Source organism: Dromiciops gliroides, chromosome 4 (assembly GCF_019393635.1).
Source record: "Dromiciops gliroides isolate mDroGli1 chromosome 4, mDroGli1.pri, whole genome shotgun sequence".
Taxonomy (NCBI): domain Eukaryota; kingdom Metazoa; phylum Chordata; class Mammalia; order Microbiotheria; family Microbiotheriidae; genus Dromiciops; species Dromiciops gliroides.
Window position 1 is genome coordinate 321,337,412 of NC_057864.1, and position 6,206 is coordinate 321,343,617.

The window sequence follows — 6,206 nt, forward strand, 5'->3', positions numbered from 1 at the left end:
TTTTTTTTTTGTTTGTTTTGTTTTGTTTTTTTTTATGCTTATCTCCTATTACTCCTTATGCTTCAGTAAGTGACAATTGGAATGATGCCACTTGCTGGAGAGTTACTGTAGGAAAGCTCTGCCGTGAGGAGAAGGCATCTGAGGGCAAGCCATGTGGCTTGGAAGGTCAGTTCCTTGGCATCAGGAAGTGACATTTGCTTGTGGTTACTGTTGATCAAAGCAACCAGCCAATTAGCTTGGAGCTGTGTGTGTGTGTGTGTGTGTGTGTGTGTGTGTGTGGTTGGAATGTTCCTGGTTTCACAGGAGGCTTGTGGGATGAAAAAGGGGCAATGCACACTCTCTCTCTTTCTTTCTTTTGCCAGGACCTCAGGGGGGAGTGCAGCAGGAGACACTGGCTCCCTGAGATAGATACCTGAATCTGGGCCTCTTTTTCTCTCTCTTCACCAAATTCTTATGCTCCTTAATAAATGCTTAAAAGTCTAAACTCTTGCTAAAGCTTCTAATTTATTAGGGACCACTCATTAAATTTTTAGGCAGTATAGCTAGAATCTTAGCAACTTCACAAGTCAAATTTGACTTCTATATGCTCACCTAATATATCCCATGCTCTCCTTCCTTTATGCCTTGGGTTCTAATTAGTCCTTTCATGTGAAACACCTTTTGTCCCAAGGTCATCTGCCAAAACACATGACTTCTTTCAAAACAAAATGTAATTGTCATATTTTAAATTAAGCCAGCCCTGGTCTTTATTACCAAATGAGTGATTGTGCCTGTTTTCCAAGATATGGTGAGGGAATACATCAATGATTATACTTGTACATGGAACTGCAAGATGAGTAAACTTCCTCTACCAACACAAGTCATCATCTTCACTATAAATTATAGGCTTGGAGAGTCATACACAGCCCTGAGAGGTTAAATAGCAGTTGCTTGGAGTCATAAAGCTAATACTTATCAAAAGAGAGACTAGAATCAAGGTATTCCTGCATTTTGGGTCAGCCCTTGATCCATGACAACCTCCTGTCTCTAACCTCCTTTATAGTTATCATAGATCCCTATTTGAATTTATTATTTCTGTCTGTATCTCCTAAAACTTAAACTCTGTCTTCTATTTGCATCATCAGTTCCTTGTTTATCACTTTGGGCATCTAATATACTTCATTATGTTTACGTACCCCATGTTTCAAGACATTCCAATGTCTCTGGACTTACATGAAAGGCTTTCAATCTCGTGGGCCTGACCCAAAGTGTCATTTTCTCTCTTTGCCTCTTTATGGCTCTATCTTAATTTTTCTAAGAAAATCTTCAAAATACAGCTCAGGTATGGTTAATGGCTAGATAATAGGCCCCCTAGCCTTTACATAGTCACTCAGTGTATAATATTGCCACAGGAAATTCATATGGCATAAAGGTCACACAGGGGTCCAGGAACATTCAAATAGTCCATCATACAAAATGGCTCCATCAGGAAAGTAAAGACACTTCCTATGACCAAGGAACAAATCTTTTCCTTTCATTTCATATGCAATTTCCAAACAAATCACAGAAAATCATTAAAGACCTGCAAGGTTCATTCTTACACCCTCAAAATATGTCATCCAATCTCCAACTACAGGGCAATCATCTTTGTGCTCTTCTCCCCACAAGAATGAAATTGAGGAAACCATTTCCTTCTAGAAGGCTCAGAATCAATGGAATGGGGTGGGTATGATGGGTTGTAAGTATGTTAATCATTGAAGAATGAATTCAGGAATATTACCATTGTCCACATTGCACTGTCCGTGAATCGAGTTGTACCAGGAAACTGCTGGGACAGCATCAAGAGACTATGGTTGGCTCTATGTGGGGAGAGAGAGAGAAAGGATGGTGGAGTAGCTATATGGAGTTCTTGGAGCTGACTGGAATGGTTCCAGTAAGGCAAGCTTAACCAAAGACATTACCAGGAGGAGGACTGATACAGGAAAGACACACTTTGATGTTGCAAATTTGGAGTTGGTATCAGCGGGAATATCTAAGCAACAATGGATATATCACAAAGAAATAGGAAGCCCCAGGGGCAGCTAGGTGGTACAGTGGATAAAGCACTGGCTTGGAGTCAGGAGGACCTGAATTCAAATCCAGCCTCAGACACATGAAACTTATTGGCTGTGTGGCCCTGGGCAAGTCACTTAACCACAATTGCCTCACATAAAAAAAAAAAAAATAGGAAGCCCCAGGCAGTAAAAGATTCTTTTTTACTTGAGATCTTTAAGAAGAGGTTGAATAGTTTTTTGTCAGATGAATTTTAATAAGTGTATTTTATATATATTAGGGCATTGTATTTTTTAGTATATGGCCACTGAGTTCCCTTACAAGTCTGAAATTCTGTGATTCTTTTAATGACTAAGATCCCAAAATTGATCCAAATTTCTAGTGATGCTTCACACTTCTGGTGTAGAGTGGACATAATAGAACAGGCTCTTAGTCTTATTTCAGATTAACATCTTTAGAACAGCATAGCAGTGACCTCAGAGGGGACATGGTTCTAAGCTTGTGGGTTACCTTATAATGGTCACACTAATGTAGCCAGAGATGACTACTAGTTCCCTTATTCTTCCTTGAAAGGTGGAGCGTCCAAATATTCTAACAGCCTTGACAAATACATATATTCCATGGAACTCTTTACCAATTTTTCAAATCACAATGTATCAACGCTTGCTAATTTTTTATTCTTTCTGGGATCCTTAAAAAAAAGTACAAAACCAGTGATTCAAATATGAGAAACAAACTATCCTTTCAGTATCAGAACTTACACATTTTTTTAAGTGAGGCAATTGGGGTTAAGTGACTTGCCCAGGGTCACACAGCTAGTAAGTGTTAAGTGTCTGAGGCCGGATTTGAACTCAGGTACTCCTGACTCCAGGGCTGTTGCTCTATCCATTGTGCCACCTAGCTGCCCCTAAATTTTTTTTTGATTGACTGTTTTACTTCATGGACATCAATGTCTACAGGATGCTACCTTTGCCTTATTGCCATGGCTACACTGAGGAATCAATGCAGAGAGGATGCTGACACATCCACCTCCCTAAAACAGCAATATTATTAGCATTCCCAACTCTACTCACCCATTCTCAACAGGATTTTGAATTTCCAAAGATATGTCTTCAAAATAGGTTGCTGTAAATGCTTCAATATCATTTTGAGGAACTGCATACCAGTGCTCTAGCCCTATTCTGATTGCCTGCTTCATTCAAATGTTGCACACTCTGGGATTTCCTTGAAAAGACTAAAAATTCAGCCACCTGATTCCTTAAAATCCTTAGTAAGAAATGAAAGGCTGGCTTACTTGGGCTGTTTTTCCTACTTGGGAACAGTAGGCCTATTTTGGTTCCATGCAACAAGAGAATGTTATTATGGTGATTATAGTGGGTTGGGCATGGGGAGAGGTGGGAAGAAGCAGTGAAGGCAGAAGCTTGGAAGAATGATTTGGGCCAGTTTGCATTTTTTAAAAACCAGAATCAATATATAATGAGTACATCCTTAGCTTTATATCTTACCTTAACCTATAGTGCCGTAATGAGTGTTTTTATTGACCAAAAGAGGTGCTAAAAATCAAGACCACAGTAAAGTTTCTATTTTCTCTCTTCGGGTCCTGTTTGTCAACAAGATAAATAGTCTGTTGTATTATAAACATAAATCTATTATCTCCATGAAGCAGTACTCCTGATACAAAGCTTTAAATGAGCCTTATGATAATGATGACTTCAGAGAATATCTTTACAGGATGTATAACCTCTCTTAAAACACTTCAAAAAGAGGTATTTTATTTGCACTGTGGTTCTAAAGAGGTGGCGATGAATACTCATTTGTAAATGTTAGTACTAAGGTCACTATGATATGGCAGAGGGGGAAATATGAATGCAGAAACTGGAAGATGGGTTGATTCATTTCACAAAGGTAAATATCGAGGCCTGCATAACTGTCTGCATTTAATTAGATTGTCAAAAGATTTTGACAAAGACCTCCAGTGGATTACTGAGTAAACCTGAGCTTGTGATTACTTCTATTGAATCATGTCTTGTCGTTCATAGCTTTTAATAGAATTGATATAATCAGCCTAGTTCTATTTCCTTATCAATTGTATACCCTTCTTTTGTTTGAGTTGGGAACTAGAAGGTTTTCTAGAAACAATTTTGTCTCCTCCCAGGTTGCTATAGCTGGTCTATACTAAGGTGCACACTTTAGATCTCTACTGATAAATATATATATATATATATATATATATATATATATATATATATATATGTGTGTGTGTGTGTGTGTATGTGTATGTATGTATATATGTATACACACATATATATATATTTATTTTACAAATTATGGTTTTTAAATTTATTTCTTTCCCTTGGTTTTCAAAAAATATGTCTTTTATAGAATGTTTCTTTTTGAAGTCTACTATTGAGACACCATAAAACTAGGGTCATTAAAAAAAAAGCCAAATAATAGGGATGCCCTGGTGGTATTCATGATTTTTTTTAACATGGAACACATTTTTTAGTGTTTTATTATTTATAATAATACTCTTCTCACTCCAAACTGATGTGATAGAAATTAATGATAAATTTAGAAAACCAGAGGGAATCCCATATCAAGCAATTTTCCTCTCACCCAAAACAGATAAATACCTAGAAAACCCTTCAAGTTAATAAAGATAATAGTTAAGTCCAAGGGTTGGATGACCTTTGTAAATCTATTAGGAGTGGCTAAAAGTCAAAGTAAATATTGAAAAATAAAAACCCCCACTTCAGCAGTTGCTGCCTATTCCACTTCAATAAATGAGTGTGAGGTGTGACTGGGGGTCTTTAAGAAGCCAGATTTTATATACGATAAATGTTCACTATCACCAGCATAAGCACATAGCTTTTCATAGGTAAATGTTTCATTTTCTCCAAATCCCTAAAAAGCTTAAAAAATGAAAAAAAAAACTTCTAACACAGGGAGTGTTTTCTTAATGGACAGATTTTGACTATTTTGGTACAAAAGTGTAAAATGAAGTCAAGGGGGAAAATAATTTTGGAATGTTTTAAAATCACTCCAGAGTTACAGGTATTTCCCAGATGTCACAAAAGTTAAAGGTATTTTTTTCTGATCAAAAGTCAAATACAGTAGACAATCTGTTAAAGTGACAAGAGGTTCAACAGTAATCTTCTGCATCAAGATGAGAAATCTAAAAAGGTTGGTTCTCTAGAGAGTCATATCAGCCAAAAGGGTATAACAAAGAAGATAGGGGCTGAAACAATCATGTTCGCTGAGTCAAAAGACAATACCTTCCCCCTACATTTTCTAACACATTAATTTCAGGCAATTGATTAAACCAAATACATGGATTGCATTACATGAATATGGCATCTACATGATTCTTTTAATTTTATTCACAAATTATATATTTGTAGATGATGCATTGATTCAAACATTGTCCTCACATTCCATAGTGATTTATAAATTATCAAATGACAGGTCAGGAAACACTCGAAAATCAAAGCAGTATTCCCAACATTACATAACCTAGAAAGGAAGTAAATTTCAATTGTATTTTCAATGGGCCTCATTTTTCTCCTTCGTGAAATGAGAGGATTTGACAAAATTTTCACTGAGGTCTCTTCCAGCTTTAAATGAATGAATTCATGTTCAGATGTGACAGGCAGACATGAAACCCTAAATTCTGGAGCTATATCTGGGGAAAGGTGACTAGCACTTTCCCATATGATGCAGAAATTTGGAGTATTTTTGTATTACTTTTACTCATTAAACTGACAGAAACACTTGATTAGTCTTAATAGCAGATGCAAACAGCAAGTTAGCCTTAATAGGAATCTAACAGATGGTTCTAGATTTCATGTGAGTTCCTACCTACCAGAACTTATTTTTCCTTTTCCCTTTGTGATTGTCTGTCCAGCAGTGGTTTCACAGCTCTGCAGCATACCAATGCCTGGCCCACATAGAGTCCTCTGTCCTGAGTTCTGAAGTTTCCCCAGAGGTCTCTGTTACACCAATGTATTTGCTCAAAATCTTGATTTGGGAGTGATTTGGTGACTCTTTCTCTGAATATATTTTGTTGTGCAACAGGATCAGTAGTATAACTACTGATATATATATATATATACATATATATATAACTACTATAAGACCTCTTAGAGTAACTTCTAACTATAAATTCTAAAATCCTA